This window comes from Macrotis lagotis, chromosome 4 (assembly GCF_037893015.1).
Source record: "Macrotis lagotis isolate mMagLag1 chromosome 4, bilby.v1.9.chrom.fasta, whole genome shotgun sequence".
NCBI classification, from domain to species: Eukaryota; Metazoa; Chordata; class Mammalia; order Peramelemorphia; family Peramelidae; genus Macrotis; species Macrotis lagotis.
In genome coordinates this window covers 138,569,329-138,587,839 of record NC_133661.1, presented here as the reverse complement: position 1 = coordinate 138,587,839, position 18,511 = coordinate 138,569,329, and positions in this window count along the sequence as shown.

Genomic DNA, 18,511 nt, shown 5'->3' with positions numbered 1-18,511 from the left:
TTCTTGCTCCCCAAAATCAAAGAAAAACATGTTCTGTAAAGTCATGAAAAAGTTCCAAGAAAGAAATACTAGAACAATCCTTTGGGCAGGGAGGCACCTTTTGCTTTTCAGAAAGACAAAAGTGAGGTCTATCAGATTTGACCAAAATATTCTGGGAACTCCAATGAGTTCCAGAGTAGAAACTTTCATGGCTAAGACAGCTGATTCAATTCTTGGAAGCTAGATCCTTAGTTATTTCTTACAATGAGCCTGGTACATCTGCTACTCTGCTTAGGAAAAGGGAAATTGGTTCTAGAAGCTGAATAGGGACGTACATTTTCGCCTTTTCTCTTACTGATTCCTCCAAACAGCTGACCTGTGTCACCTACAAAGGTAAGGATGGGGCCCTGTCTAGCTTTTCTTGGCTTTGCAGGATTCACTGAAATGTATACAAACTATATACATAAGGAAACACAGCAAAGGAGAAAGGAGAGCCCTATTGAGAGGATACCAAGGAGAGGCTAGAGTCAAATAGTTGTTCATCTATATAGACTTGGCAAATGTATCCAATATATTTTCTAACTTAAGAAATAGGAACTGGTTTTTATTTAAATTTATACTATCAAATTTTGTATTCATTGTTTTGTGTAACTTTTCCCCCCAAATCATCAGGATTACTGGACTTCTATTTACAGTTTTCTTCTTCTTGATTTTCCAGTTTTATAAATAGTGTTAACTCAAAAAGTTTCTTCAAACTTGTTCCTCTAAGGAGAAGAGAAGTATAGTGGGAAAGAGTTTTACTTTTAGAGACAGAAGATCTACATTCAAGTCCAGGCACTATCAATTACTAGCAAGTCAGTTGAACTCTCTCTCTAGCCTTGATTTCCTCATTATTGTTCCTTCTTTATTTTTGTAGAGGACACATGTCAACAGGGGGTGATTAAAGACTTGTGCCTGAATTGGATTTAAGTGAGGCAGAGGTATACAAAGACTCCTGTCCAGAGTCATCAAAGTTCAGTGGCAGGACAACTGGCAATGGCTCAGAATGCAGAGGAAGACTTTGACATCTTTGTTGTCTGAACAAGTTCTAAGCATTCCACAGCACCTGCTTCAGCCACCTTCATGGTCGTTGGAACATATTGTTCTCATTTGCCCATTCCACCAGAATGCAGAAAGCATTCATATGTTTGGGGACAGCATCCCCTCAAACCACCAATGAATTTGAAGTCTGTGGGTTACCTTCAACCTGGTTTAGCCTATCTAGCCACAGTTTCCTGAGGTGTGGCTATTGTTTATGTTACAGCTTCTTGGAGTCACTGGGGAGAATTGGGTGATGGGTGGATACAAAAAGAGGATGAGCAGTTCTGAAAAGGGCTTAGCAAACCATCATACTCATGTTGCTAATCCTCCCTGAATACTCCATATATCCTTCAATTTGCTTATCTGTAAAGTGAAGAAGGGGGCATTGCTGGCATAGAAGATAGAGTATATAGGTCCTAGAGTCAGAAGGACTTGAGTTCAGATTTGACCTCAGATAGCTGTGTGTGATTCCAGGCAAACTTAACCCTGTTTGCCTCAGTTTCCTCACCTATAAAATGAGCTGGAGAAGGAACTGACAAACCGATCCAGTATCTTGGCCAAGAAAATCTCAAATAGGATCATGAAGAGTCAGATAGGACTGAGAGGATTCAACAAGAGGCTTCTTTTAGCTCTAAATCTGATCATTAAAGTCCTTAACTTTTTGTATTTAACCTATTTCTCCCCTCTTGGATATTCAATGTGGAGGATAGATCAAACCAACGCTGACATAGTTGTTCAACCTGATGATCTGGAAGCCAGCAAACCTAAATGTTTCATCTACCTCTGTAATTCTGGATAAATTAGAATCCTGGGATCATAAGATTGTAGATTTAGAGTTGGAAGTGACTTAAGAGGTCATATAGTCCTACTCTTTCTCCCCCCTTCCTCACCTTCCCCCCCCCATTTATTCAATTTATTCTTGTGAAACCAAAGTATAGAGAAGTTAAATGACATAACCAGGGCCATTCAACTAATAAGTATCTGAAGTAGGTCAGAAATTCCTGACTCCAACTTTAGGTTTTCTTCACTAATTACTTAACTTCCTTGAACACCAGTCTAATGAGCTTAATTTTCCCTAGTGATTTAGCAAGCTATAAATTAGTTTTTCTGTATTTCCTTGTATGTCCCTAATGTGTACCATCCCATGACCATAGAATGTTACTTCACCCAATCATCTAACTTGTAGATGTATTCAATCATTCACAAAGGGGATATGTGGGACAATTCAGTGAACCCTTAATCCCTAATGATGACAGATCCAGTGCCATTTTGTGCAAAGAACATTTATAAGATCAATATTGTCCATCCTCTCCAGGGCATTATGGAATTTGATGAGCTTGTGTTTACAGAGAGCTTGGTATTATTAGAAAATACAGTATAGTTTAGAAATTCTTTATTATAATTAAAAGTACATTTCTTTGAGCTTCTTATTTCTAGTTGAACTAGATCATGAGAATAATCCATGTTCCAGAACTGTCAGACTCCAGTCAAAAACAGAAGCACAGAGTATTGGGAGTATGAAAGATAATGAAATCAAAACATAACTCCACAGAAATCTTGGCAGAGGACTTTTGTTTTAGGAGCTATTCTGGACATAGCTAAGGATTCACCAATGTTCTTATTTGTTCCAAACTCTTTTACCCATCTGTGACCAAAGCGGGCAGAGTTTTGCCAGCCCTATAGATCACAAGACATTCACTGGAACATCACCATAGAATCTGCAGTGATACCCGTTGGTAAATAGCTTTTGGGTTTTTTTTTTCTTTAAATGAATGATATGCAAGTAAATCACTGCCATCTTTTTTCCCTCATTCCATCCAGTTATCTGCCCTCCTCCCCCCAAAGACTCACCTTATATAACTAAAGGCTCACTTTACCAAGATTGGGAAAATGACCTAAGCTTAGTTAGCTGCCCCATTTAGAATGGGGTCCTGATTTTCTTTAGTGTGCCTGGAACCAAACTTCTTATTCTTGGCAAAAAAGTGATTTCCACTGGGTGGGTCAACTGAAATGCATATCCTGGGTGAGTTCCTTTCTAAGGCTGAGAGAAAACAAAGATTGAAAGAGCAAAGTCTGGGATTCCAAAGGCCAACTAGAGGGAACAAGTTCCGAGAGTAACTTGGCAGGCTATGCAAAACTCATTTATTGTGTCTATTCCTAGAAGTTATGGGGTAACCTGATACTGGGAGTGGCTTCCTTAAATACTATTTACTTGATTTTCAGGTGGAGATCTGCATAAGCCCAAGAGACAAACTGAAACTCCAGTTTGCTAAATACAATTGAGCCTCCCTTCCTTCTTCTCCAAGGAAGTGGGGGATGACGGAAGTGCCACATAACATATACTCTCATATGTTTAATAAATATGTTGGTTGGTTTTGTAGAACCACTTCTCTCTCTCTTTCTCTCTTCTCTCTCTCTCTCTCTCTCTCTCTCTCTCTCTCTCTCTCTCTCTCTGTTTCTCTGTCTATCTCTGTCTCTCTGTCTCTCTCTGTTATAAACGATGGGGTTAGAGGCAAGGAAAACGAAGGTTATCTAAAAACAAAAGCTGTTGATAAAAACTAAACAGATAAGTGAAACATCTTTTCTCCGGAATGGCTTTGGAAGAAGTAAATTCATCTCTTTTTTTATCTAGAGTAATTTGTATGTCTCCACATCCTTATTCTCCCCCAAATCCAGATATCTTGAGTTCATGATCTTTTCTTCTATCTTTCCATCTTCAAGATTCTCAGTCTATTTTTCCATTAACATCTTTCTCTAGACAGAGTTTTCTAACAATTGGTTTAGTGAAAAAAATCTCTCCAGAGTTGGATAATTAAGCAAGGACTTATAGAAGTACAGTAGAATAAAAGACCCTTGAAGGCATGGACAAAATTTTTAATTTGTCTTTTTATTTTCACACTTAGCACTGTGCTTAATAAAAACTTGTTGAGTTAAATAAAATTGGAACCTATTATAACTTTAAAAAAAGAATATATATTCAAAGTGTTCTATTCTGAACTCACACCCCTAACTTTCCCAATATCTTTGCCTACTCTTGAAATCCATGTATTAGAAGGTATAGAGTTGGAAGAGATCTTATAGGTCATCTGGACAAATATTTTCCTTTTAGTCAGTCTATATATGTATATGTATATTAAGTAGCTCCTATGTGTCAGATACTTTGCAAGCATAGAGAATACAAAAATCAGTCTCTGTCCTCACCGAATTTATCATCATAATGGCATAAAAACAAACTATCTACAAGAAACAGGAAAAAAATTTAAAAAAAGAGGAAGGCCCAAGAATTAAGAGGGACTGGGAAAAGCTTCCTATATTGAAAATGGAATTTTAATTGGTAATTAAAGGAAATCAAGGAAGTTAGTAGGTAGAGAGGAGGAAGGAGAACATTCCAGCCTTGGGGGAGGGCCAGAGAAAATTCCAGGAGCTGAGAGATGGAGCATCTGTGTCAAAGAATAGCAAGAAAGCTGGTGTTATAGGATCCAAGATTTGGTGGGTATAAGGTTGAGAGTAAAATGTAAGAAGATTGTAAAAGAAGGCAGTTAGATTATAAAGAGTTTTGAACACTAATCAGAAGATTTTGATCTTAGAGGCAATAGGGAGCCACTGAAGTTTTATTATTTAGGGGGTCTGATCTGTGTTTTAGTAAAATCAGTTTGACTGAATGGAGGATGGATTCAAGTTGGGAGAGATTTAAACCAGGCAGACTCAGCATCAGGCTGTTGTAATTTTCCAAGTGTGAATGATGAGGACCTGCACCAGAGAAGTGGCAGTTTCAGAAGAGGGAAAAAAAAAGAATATTTACGAGATAATGCAAGGTTGAAATCCATAACCTTTGACAACAGATTGGATATGAGGGATGAGAGATAGTGAGGAGTTAAGAATGACCTCCAAAATGTGAATTGGTGTACAGGAGGCTAATCTTTGACAATTGAGAAGGTAAGAGTGGGGAATGATTTGAGGAGGAAATTAGAGTCAAGTTTTGGACATATTAAGTTTAAGAAGTCTACTGGGCATCCAGTTTAAAATGTCTGAAAGGCGATTAGAGATACATGATTGGAGGTCAGTAGAGAGGTTAGGGCAGGATAGGTAGATTCAAGAGGATCATCAGCATATAGATAGCAATTAAATCCATGGAAACTGTGAAGTAATATAGAGGGAGAAGAGAAGAAGGCTAAGAATAGAACCTTTATGGGATACCTTTCATTAAAGGGCATGATCTGCCTGAGGATCCAGGAAAGGAGATTGAAAGGAGAGGTAAAAAGGAGAATTATATGAGAGTGGTGATCTAAAAAACTAGAGTGTCAGAGATACTTGACAGAAAAATGAAAAGTGTTAAAGGCTACAGAGATGTTGAGGTGAATGAAGATTGAAAAAAGGCCTTTGGATGAAGGCCATCTGAATCAAATGAAATATCATTGATAACTTTGGAGAGAACAGTTTTGGTGGAATAATGAAATTGGAAGCTAGATTGTAAGGATTAAGTAGAGAAGTGAAAAAAAGTAGGGTCACCTATTGTAGTCATCCTTTTCCTTACAGCCATCCTTTTACAAGTTGAAGAAACTGAGGTTACCTATGGTTATCCAAAATAGAAATCGTGATAACTATGACTTGAACTGAATGCTTTGACTTCACCTAGAAATTTCTACTACAAGCATAATAAATGGAAAAGATGGACCTGGAATCTAGAGGATCTGAGTTCAAATCTAAACTGCCTCTTATATTATTTGTGTAACCATGGACAAACCATTCAACTTCTTTTGGTCTCATTTGCCTTATCTATAAAACCAAGGGGATGGGACAAGATGATTTCTACAATTCCTTCTACATCTCAATCTGTAATCTTAGAAGAAGTGCTAAACCTGTCTTGAAATTTCAGTACTTAGTAATTCAAGTAAATATTCTAGAGTGATATATTCTTAGAAATATCTCTAGGACTCTTGAGCTTCCAAAACGAATCTGTAATTTATAGAACTGAGCTCTCTAGAAAATGGAAACACTCCTTCCTAACTTCTGAAAAGATTTTTTTCCCATAATTAAAGCATTCATAGCACCAGGTTGACTAAAATATTTTACAACTTTTTTTTAAAAGCAAATTAGTTCTAGGATCCACATCAGTTAAAGAGAGGGGAGAGAGGAAGAATTTAAAAAAAATAACTAGTTTACTGATTGAATGGATGAATTTTAAAAAAACCACTTATGTTAAGAACTGCAAAAGAGGGCATCACTGCCCTTAAGAAGATAACAGGGGGGGAGACAATAAATATATGTGGATGATGGCCCAGGGAAAAGATTGTTAGAGGAATCTCAGGGATGTTAAGAAGAAGATCCAAAGGACAGTCAATTGACATGCCCTTTCTCTCTTTCCAGGAAGTTTACTGGGCCCAGAGCAAGGAGGAGAAATGGGTTGGAGGTAGTATTCACTCAAAGGTAGCCCATATGACAAAATGGCTGTGATAAAAAACTGGATATGTAGCATAGTTTTGCACCATAGTTGGTGTTTTGGGATGAGCCAACTAGGTAAGATACAATAATTGAGTTTGTACTTAATTTACCAATCAAACTTTGCCTGAAGTTCTAAAGCTGGGAACTATGTAGGCTAATGTAGAGAGAACTGGACTTGGAATCAGGACTAAGTTCACATCCTTCCTCAGATGCTTATTAGCTATATGATCCAGTGCAAGTCACTTAAGTAATCTTAGCCTCAGTTTTTCTCCTCTGTTAAATGAGGATAATAATAACCACCTCCCCACATCACAAAACACTTTATAAAAATAGCTGATGAGTGAAATAGCCCTGCCCAGGGAACATCTCATCTAATATCTATTAATTACAATAAAATCTTTTTGGGCTTGAAATGAATATTGCTTCTGATAGTCATTAAACAGATTCTATTTAGACAATAAGAATAATAAATAATAATAATAAATCTTAAATTTCAAAACTTCAAGCATCTGTGATTTCCTTGAGATGGGTCTTTCCCCTAGTCAGATCAAAAGAGCTTTAGCTAACCAACTGTGGTTGAAACCATGTGTCACCTGGAAACTAGTTTTCTATTTTTATTTTTATTTTTTTTTAGATTTTTCAAGGCAATGGGGTTAAGTGCCTTGCCCAAGGCCACATGGCTAGGTAATTATTAAATGTCTGAGGTCGGATTTGAACCCAGGTACTCCTGACTCCAACGCCGGTGCTCTATTCACTGCGCCACCTAGGCACCCCAAAACTAGTCTTCTAAAGATGACTGATTTTAGACTTCAACTTCCTCATCTGGAAAAATGAGAGGTTTGAACTAGACTTCTACCTCTATATCTATAATGCAAGATAGTATCTGCCTCTATCAAAGAAAGGGATAGAAAGAAATAAACTCTAAAATCCTTTCCAGATATATGTATAAAAATAGAAAATACATATGCACTTGCATGATACACACATACATGAGTACACATGCATATACAAGTATTGTGTTTATGTTTGAGTGTGACTGAATGGTCCTATGATCTTTCTAGTTGCTCTATAGGGAATAAATGCTATGTTATGTATCAGCCAAGTTGACCAGGTGAGTTGGCAGTTCATGTGATGAAATCCATGTTTATGAATTTACAATATAATTAAAGATTATATTTTTTTTGAAAAGGAAGCATTGTAGAAAAGGACAAGGGGAAAAATCATAGTACTAAAGGTCTGGTGTTTTGGTGAAAAGAGGGCTGGGAAAATAAAGTTGTTAATAACTGACCTGAAAGTTAATAAAATTACTCTTCCTTGTTTCTAAATGAAACATGTTCCAATTTCAGAAATGACTTAGATTTGAAATAGCTTGAAAAATGTTTGAAGTGGGTTATGCTTTTCAAGGAATAATCGAGCTAATTATATATAATTAGCTTAATTATACATGCATATGTTTTTATATATATATGTATGTATGTATGTATATATCAAGTCCTTTATCCACTGATACCTCTTTCCAAAGGTGAGGTGGAGCAGGTGAAGGAAAAAGCTTGAGATGCACGTCTGAGAAAGCAATCCAAAGGAACTGGTTGCCAAACCCTGCCTAAACTTGATGCTTTAGGATTATTAACAAAGGCATTTATAAACACCTCCCAACCAAAATGGGTGTAAGAGCTTTATGAGAAGGCCTGGGTGTGAAATGATGTCTATGTATTTCTACTGCTGCTTTGAGTGGAATCGCTGGTTTGTCATAGAGCTGACTCAGTCAATAATGGCCAACTATTTTGGCTTAGCGATTTCTCCTAAATCCTGTTTAGCCAGAAATGAGATTGGTTTAGTTTGCTTTTAGAATCTTCAGTTATGCAACATAGACTATAATGTAGGTAAGACTATGGGGTAACATGAAATTTGTCCTCAGGAGTTTCCCTTCTCATTTTTCTACACTGTCTTTTTTTAAAAAAAACTATTCCTTCCTACTATTTAGCTTCATTTCCATATTGATTGATCACTCAGGGCTTCCTTCATTCCTTACTCAGTACTTCCTTGCTGCCCTCCTTATGTGGTCTATTCATCCCTCCCTCAACAAAACTTGAAATTCTAAGACCCTTCCTCTTTTTTTTTCAAAGAAGATCTACTAATCCACATCAAGATGTTCCCAGCTGAAAATGCTTTCCATAGACTTTTTTGGGGGTTTTACCTGGGGACTCCTAGAGATCCAAAATCTTAATCCATAGGAATTTCATAGAAGAATGATTACTAAAGATATGTGCAATTTATGCTTCTCTAAATGGTCACAAGGAGGTTGGGTCATTTTGAAGAAAACACAGTCATGTCCCTGCTTCCTTTTGCTGCTGTGCTAGTAGGACATTCCCAAAAACTACAACCACATTTACAGAATCACAGAATATCCAAGTTGCACAAGATATCATTGCTCATCCAATTTACAACATACTCCCAAGAGAATCTCTTCAGTTTCATCCCAAAATAGACATTCAATCTTTGCTTGCAGACCTCCTATAAGGGGAACCTATTATATTCAATGGTAACTCATTCTCTTTTTGATAATATTAAATGAGAAGCTTTTTCCTTATATCAAGTCTAAATTTATTTTTTTGCAAATTTGTCTTTGTTGATCCTAATACGTTTTTGAGGCCCAGGTCACTATCATGTTTTTCCCCCTGAAACTTCTCTTTTCTAGGCAAAACATCTTCAGGTAGCATGGATTCGAGATACATTACCATATTGGTTGCCACCTCTTGACACTTTCCCCACTTGCCAATATTTTTTCAACTGTACCCAGGATGGAATACAGTACTCCAGATGCAGTCTGGTCAAGGCACAGATGAACAGTGACCTCCTTATTTCTGGAAGCTATGCCTTTCAATGTAGCCAAGATCAGATAAGTTAGGCTGCTGTATCATACTTCTGATTCTTGTTGAGTTCACCAAACCAGACCATTTTCAGATAAATTGCTTTTTAACTAAGTCAGCCAAAACCTTGTTCTTAGGAAACAGAATCTGAAGGTCATTTAAAGGATTTTGAGTTCTCCCTTGGTTTTCAGTTTTTTTCACCTATGTAACTAGTATAGGCTTATGATATCACATTCATACTCTTATATTCCACCTGTGATACTCATCAAAATTTTTGTAATAAAAATTGTGTGATAATGGGCAATTCACTTAACATTTCTAAGTTTTAGGTACTAACTACTGATTGTGTGATATCATTCAATCAATCATTGAGCTTTTAGTTCTTATTGTGGTTTGGTCATTATAGCTACATATAACTCTTCATGATTTTATTCAAAGTTTTCTTGACAAAGATATTGGAATTTTTATTAGACATTCACTATATATATATATATATATATATATATATATTAAGCAATGGAGATATAAATCCATTAAATTAAACAATTCTTACTGGCAATAAGTTTACATTCTAATAGGAGATAACAAGGACATATACATATACACATATACAAATACAAATATACAAATATAGAGAGGGAGAGAGAGCGAGTGAGCATAAAGTATACAAATACATATCTTTATAGATTTTCTTTATATTCAATATGTATTTGAATACTTTATGATCTCCTAGATGATGCTTGAATTATATTTTGAAGGAAAAGATAAATTTAACAAGGTGAAAGTAAGGCAGTGATTAAATTAATAATAAGATCACATTTCAGATGTTTCTAAAGTGGCAATCCTTGACACTACAGCTACTATATTTTTATCTATTTCTAATCGTTCAACCATTTCTATTAGTATAAATCTACTTTGCCATGAAAGATTTGGTCATGAAAGAAACCCAGTGGGCTTATGGGAAAAGAGATGATAGACCTAAGTTCCTTATCTCTTCTAAGTATTACAGATCATTCTTAAAGGATCTGGTTTTCCAATCTGTCTCCTTTCTTTGACTAATGATATAATTGGGAAGAAGAAATTGTGAGGAAGGCAGTGATTAAAGTAAAGAAGGTCAGGGAGAAGTATTTTGGGTTCCCAATTTTTGAAAATCATATACAAAATACAGACAAGTAGGTAATACTGAACTTAGGAAAATCGAAATTCAAATTTGACCTAAGACACTTACTAATCAGGCAAATCATTTAGCCTGTCTACCTCAGTGTCATTTGTAAACTAAGTATAACAATGGGTTTGTTGTGAGGACAAAATTAAATAAAATTTGAAAAGTACACTGCAAACTTTAAAGTGCTATATAGGTGGGGGGAAAGCTATAAAGGTGGGGTGTCATAGTGGATAGAGCACCAGCCCTGGAATCAGAAGGATCTGAGTTCAAATCCAGATGCTTAATACATTATCAATAATTAATAACTATCAAGCTGTGTGACCTTGAGCAAGTCACTTAACCCCATTGCCTAAATAAAAAAAATTTCTAAAGTGCTATATAGGTACTGTTGTTTTTTTCTCTATAATCAGTCTATATGTCACTATAATCAGTTTCTCTGCAATCAGACTATATGTCAGTCCCTGGACAGGGTAGAAAGGCAATCTCTTTTTAGTTAGGAACCTAAATGACTTGTCCACGGTTAGAACAGATCAGGGAAGTGTCTAAAAATGCAGTTCTATCTCCTAACACCGAATTCAGTATTCTCATTATCATTCTCATATCCCATTGTCTCTGGTATTCTGAAAATCAAATTAGACACTTCAAAATTGTTCCCATTACATAGGGATAGTACACAGAATAAAAAATATCATCTATAGTAACAAGAAACATCAAATTTTATTATGCATCAGTTATATATTTTAGAGCTTTGCTTTAAAGAATAGAGCATCATTTAGAAAAATGAGATGGCTTTTTCTTGGCTTGGAAGTCAATATTATTGAAACATATTCCCAGGAATGTACAATCTATTATAAAATTTCAATGAACTGCAATTCAGTTCTATTTTGCCTTTATTTATAAAAAACAAATTAATAGCAAATGAATAAAGCAGTTAAGCTATTATCTGAGCAATAATACTAAACAAAACAACTAATAAAATAACAACATTCAAACAGCTGCTTAAGAAAATTCAAATTATATTTCATTTGATGTCAAACTGGGGAGTTTGGGCAGAATAAAAAGCAAAGTAAATATTGACTCGTTCGTGTGAGAATACAGCAAATTTCTCATTTATAAGTAGAATAAGCAAATAAACCATGATTTATAAAAACCCTGGCTACCTAAATCAGTTAATGGCTCTATTTTTAAAATTCTTATCATGTAAACTGTGAACTGACAATTATAATTGAAAATTACCCGTTTCTCTATGAATTTAATATACATATAGTTAACCACCTGCTTGACTGTTAGAGGGAGCCGTTTAAACGTGCAAATGGATGTACAAATGTTTAAAGGCTTTTGAACCAAACACATTAATTGTCAGTCTGTGTTAATGGAAACACACAGAATGGAATATCTCTTTCTGTTGTAATAAATATAAAAAGTTACTGTGTTTTAGATTCTCTATCCTAAGAACATGAAAATGTTTTATGAATGCCTATATTAAGAAACTATGTCCCAAAAAGGTTGAAAAGTAGGTTGTTAAAAAAGTTAACTGCAGGGTAGATTGCAAGTCCTGCCTTCCTGGAAAAGGTCTATTAATGAACTATTATTACAACAGAAGCAATGTGAGAGATAGTGAGTAGTTAGTTCAATGGATACGTAATCAAGAACCCACATTTGAATCCCACCCTAGAAATACATTGCCTGTGCAGTAAACTAATTTCTCTTAGCTTTCTTATAGAAAGTTATTGAGGATTAAATGAAATAATTTATATAAAGCACTTTGTAAAGCCTAAAGCAAAATATAAATATCAGCTATTCTTCATTGAACACCGTTTGTGACAAGAGACATATGAATGACTCTAAGTAACAATAATAAGTGAGTAAAGTTTGTCCCCAGATCCCCATCCTCCTTGTTTTTAAAAATTTAGGGGATTAAGTGACTTGCCAATGTCACACAGCTAGGCAATTGGTAAGTGTCTGAGGCTGGATTTAAACTCAGGTCCTCCTGACTCCAGGGTGGGTGCTCTACCGCACCACCTAGCTGCCCCACCATCCTCCTTTTGATACCTGAACCATGAGCACCTAAAGTCTAAATATTAACAGTCTATATTTCCCTGGGAAACCTCTTACACTGTAGTGACCCAGCTATTCCAAATTGTTATAAATGCCATGGCTTTATTTTTTTTCCTCTTTTTACCTTCATCAAATTTATCTGTTGTGTCTCCTCCCAGGAACAAAACAGTTTGAGACAACTGGATTGCTGAAGATCATCTGTTCAGTGCCTTCATTTTAATAATGAGATAAGTGAAGGCCAAGGGAAGGAATGTGAGGTCAGGGTGCTAACTAGAAATTTTTGTGCCTGGGTTAAGTTGGGGGAGTAAGTTTACCTGGGGTATAGTGACCACAGAGTATACCTCAGACAAGACAAAGTTTCTAAAATGCTGAAAGGGGAAGAAATACTCCTTATAAAAAAACTAACATTATCAATAGATCATATCTTGGGAAGGGGAATGGGCAGGGGAAATCAACTTGAAGTCAATTATCTGAGCCACAGGCTAATAATACTCTAAAACAGGGTAGCTTTACCCCAAAGCTATAATCTGCTTTTTGCTATTCTAAAAAATCAGTTACAATGTAATTTTCAACAAACATTTGTTAAAATGCATATTATGTTCAAAGTTCCAGGTTCAGAATATTATCCTTTATAAGTAATCATCTTAAAGTAACAAGGACTTTTAAAGAAATTTTCTCAATCCAAAGACACTGAGACAAACTGGGTCAAGTGACCTATAAAATACACCATGTATTCTACACAAGTATGTAGCCTGTCTAGCTAGCCATACACTGATCATTTTACACTGTTTTCAGAAAGTTTTTGAACTTCTCACAAAAATCAGTCATTCCTCTCCATTTGTACTTTGTTGCTAAATAATTTATTATTAAGCTTGTATTCACTACATTATTGAGTTGAATTGCCTCCCCAAAGCTATAATCTGCTTTTTGCTATTCTAAAAAATCAGTTACAATGTAATTTTCAACAAACATTTGTTAAAATGTATATTATGTTCAAAGTTCCAGGTTTAGAATATTATCCTTTATAAGTAATCATCTTAAAGTAACAAGGAATTTTAAAGAAATTTTCTCAATCCAAAGACACTGAGACAAACTGGGGCAAATGATCTATAAAATACACCATGTATTCTACACAAGTATGTAGCCTGTCTAGCTAGCCATACACTGATCATTTTACACTATTTTCAGAAAGTTTTTGAACTTCTCAAAAAAATCAGTCATTCCTCTCCATTTGTACTTTGTTGCTAAATAATTTATTAAGCTTGTATTCACTATATTATTGAGTTGAATTGCCTCCAAATGACTTTTTTTTAGTAGACAAGTTTATCCTTGAAGATTGATAGACAGCAAATAGATGAGATAAAGGGTAGACAGGTATAACAATTAAGCATTTACTACAAGGAAAGCACAATGCTAAGTATTGAGAATGCAAATACAAGCAAGTAAAATAGTCCCTGACCTCAAGTAGTTTACATTCTAATGGAAAAATATAATGCATAAGAGAGAGAGCTGGAAAAGGCATAAGAGACCAATATTCTGGAGACAGAGTTCAACCCTGGTGGGGCTGAGATGGGGATGATGATGAGAGTGGAGGCAGAATGGTTATGGAGATAGCAGGAAAGTGATCAGGGATAGTTTGGGGGTTGAGGATCTGCCACCAATGATATGCAAGAATATATGCTACAAATTCTTAAAATAATTCCAAAATAGAAACTCCAAAAAGAGCAATGGCAGTACTATTGGAGGAAAAGTACAACCTTCCAAGGAGACTATTTTGAAGGAAGGAAATATTCAAATGACACATTTGATTTTTTAAATATTTGTCTTTATTTTTCTCAATTACATGTAAACAAAAAAATTTTGACATTTTTTTAAATTTCAAATTTTCTCAACCCTTCTCTATCTCCTCTCTGAGAGTTAAGCAATTTGATATAGATTATACATGTGTAGTCATGTAAAACATTTCCATATTAGCCATGTTGGGGGAAGAAAAGCCTCAAGAATAACTAAGTATACTTCAGTTGGCATTCCGACTCTATCAGTTCTTTCTCCGGTGGTGGATAACAGTTTTCATCTTAAACCTTTTAGAATTTACTTAGATGCTGACATTGCTGAGAATAACTAATGTGTTCACATTTGATCATTATAGAATCTTGCTATTACTGTGTAAAATGTTCGTCAGGTTCTGCTCACTTCACTTTAAGTTCATGTAAGCTTTCTGAAAGTATCTTCCTTGTCCTTTCTCATAGCACAATAATATCCCATCACAATTCATGTACAATTTGTTCAACTAGTTCCCAATTGATGGGTATTACCTCAATGCTCAAGTCTTTGTGACTACAAAAAGTTGCTACTAATATTGTTGTCTATTTAAGTCTTTTTCCTTTTTCTTTGATCTCTCTTTGGGACATAGACCCAGCAGTGACATTGCTGGGTCAAAGGATATGCAAAATTTTATATCCTGTTGAGCACAGTTCCAATTTGCTTTCCAGAATGATTGATTCAGTTCACATCTCCACCAACAGTGCACTGGTGTCCAAATTTTTACACATCCCCAACAATATATTGTCATTTTCCTTTCCTGTATTAGCCAATCTGACAATTGTTTTAATTTGCTTTTATCAATAGTGATTTAGAGCATTTTTTATATGACTATAGTCAGCTTTTGCTTTTTTCTAAAAAAATTCCTATTCATATGTTTTGTCCATTTATCAACTGGGAAATGACTTATTCTTATTACTTTGATTTACCTCAATAAATATATTTTATAAATGATGCTTTTTCTGAGAAACTTGCTATAATTCTTGCTCTGATTGCATTGTTCGAACAAAATATTTTATTAAATATAATTAAAATTATATTTTATATTCTGAAATGCTATCTCTTGTTTATGAATCCTTCCTTTATTCATAGATCTGACTCAGTAAAATATTCTATTTTCCCCCAATTTGTGGTATCATCTTTTATGTCTAAATCATATGCCCATTTTGACCTTATCTTGGTATGGAATATATGATCAAAAAAAAAAAGTCACCACACAATTAAAGAGATCTAAACAACTGGAGGAACATTGCTCATTTGTAAACCAAACCAATACAATAAAAATGACAATACTATCTAAAGTGATTTACTTATTCAGTGCCATGCCAATCAAAATATCAAAGAAATATTTTATAGAGCCAGAAAAATAGCAACAGAATTCTGGAGGAACAAAAATTCATGAACATCATAGGAATCAATTAAAAAGTGAAGGAAGAAAGCCTAGTAGGACGAGATCTGGAACTATATTATAAAATTGGTAATCATCTCTGGTACTGGATAAGAACAAGAGTGTTGATCAATGGAATAGGATAGAAACACAATATACAGAAGCAAATACATAATAACCTGGTGCTTATTAAACCCAAAGAGTTCAGCTATTGGGACATGAACTCCCATTTTGGCAAAAAACTACTTGGAAAACTGGAAACTAGTTTGACAGAAAGTAGGCGTAGACTAAACATCTACACCAAGATAAGCTCAAAATGAGTATATTACTTAGATAAAAAGAATGACATAATTAGGGGAGCATGAAAAAAATCACAACACCTATATCAACAGGTAAAGACTTCATGACTAAACAAAAGAAAGTTCACAAGAAGGAAAATGAATAATTTTAATCATATTAATTTTAAAAGATGTTGTACAAGCAAAACCAATAAACCCAAAGGACAGAAGCTGGAGACTGAGAAAAATTTTTACAGCAAATTTCTCAGATAAAGATCCTCAACTGATAAATGACCAAAGAATATGAACAGGTAGTTTTCAGAGGAAGAATTCAAAACCATCAATAGTTACGTGAAAATTGCTCTAAGTCACTAATATACAGAGAAATGAAAGTTAAAGCAATTTTGCCATACTACCTTACCCATCAGATTGTCTAAGAAGACAAAAAAGAAAGTGACAAATGCTAGAGGGAATATGGGAAAGAAGGTGCATTAATGCACTGTTGGTGAATCAGTGAACTAGGTTCAAGCATATGGAGAACAATTTGGAACTATGCCCAAAGAGCTATAAAACCATTAATATCCTCTGACCCAGAAATACCACTACCAGATCTATACCCCAAAGAGATAAAAGGCAGGATAAAAAATTTAATTTATTTTTCAAACTATGTGCAAAGATAGTTTTCAAAAATCATTTTTGGTAAGGTTTTGAGTTTCACTTTTTTCTCTCTCCCTCCTTTCCTTCCCCCCTCCCCCTGACAGAGAGCAATCTAATATAGACTACACATATATAACCGTTAAACATATTTTCACATTAATCATGTCATGAAAGAAGAATCAGAACCAAAAAAGGGGAAAAAAACAAGGAGAGGGAAATATATAACATAAAACAAATTTTAAAAATTGAAAATAGTTTTGGTTTGCATTCAAACTCCATAGTTCTCTGGATATGGATGGTATTTTCCATCACCAAGTCTTTGGAATTGTCTTTGATCATGGTACTGCTGAGGTAAGCAATTCCACAGTGTTGTTGTTAATGTGTACAGAGTTCTTTTGGTTCTGCTCACTTTGCTAAGCATCAATTCATGCAGGTCTTTTTAGGCTTGTGAAAAAAAATAGCAGATGTTTTTGAGGTGGCACAAGTAAATTGAGGAATGTCTCTGTTGAAGAATGGCTGAATAAGTTATGATATATGAATGTGGTGCAATACTATTGTGTTGTAATAGATGATGAAGGGAAATGATTCAGAAAAACCTGGAAAGAATCATATGAATTGATGCAAAGTGAGTAGAATAAGGAAAACAATATTCATAGTAACAAAATAGTAAAGATAATCATCTGTGAAAGACTTAGGAACTCCAATCAATATTGTGATCCACTACAATCAAAAGGATTAAGAAAAATGCTATTTATCTCCAGATAGAGAATTGATGGGCATAGAGTACATGTAGAAGCTTTTTGTTTTTCTTAACTTTTTCCAGAACAAGGCTAATGTGGAAATGTTTTATATGACTTCATATGTGTAATAAGGATTCTGTCTTTCCTGGAGAGAATTTGAAAATAAAAATAAAAAAAAAACATTTTAAATCATTTTACCAATGATATAAATGAATAGATGGCATGAGTACTAAATGTGCAGATGATATTAAGCTGGGAGGAATAGCCAACATATGATGTGACAGAGTAAAGATCCAAAATGATCTTGACAAGCTAGAGCAAAGGCTGAATAACAAAATGAAATTTATTACAATAAATAATGTAAATAAAAACAATACATAAGTATCAGTCCACTATCATGATTTATTGTAGAATTCAATTTAACAAATATTCGTGAATTACCTACTTTATACAAGGCACTATACTAGGCACTGAATGATGAATATAAAGATATTGCAACAACACATGAGTAAGCTTATGCCACAAACCCTCTTAAAAGCATCTTTTGATATAGAACCCTAAACTTTAATTCTGAAGAACAGGAAACTAAAAGAATCCTACATATAGAAGATAAAAGGCAAGAAAAATAATATGAAAACAAGACTAAGGGGGGGGGCAGCTAGGTGGTATAGTGGATAGAGCACTGGTGCTGGAGTCAGGAGGCCCTGAATTCAAATCCAGCCTCAGACACTTATTAACCTAGCTGTGTGGCCTTGGGCAGGTCACTTAGCCCTACTGCTTTGCAAAAACAAAGAAAAGAAAAGAAAGGAAAAGGAAAAGGAAAAGGAAAGGGAAAGGGAAAGGGAAAGGGAAAGGGAAAGGGAAAGGGAAGGGAAGGGAAGGGAAGGGAAGGGAAGAAAAAGGAAGGAAGAAAAAGAAAATAAGACTAAGATGGCAAACCTAGTCTGCCTTAGTATAAGAGTTACAAACTTACTATAACCAAGTCATCTTTTATTATTGTTCACCAGCTTAACCTGTGGAAAACAAGGTTAAAA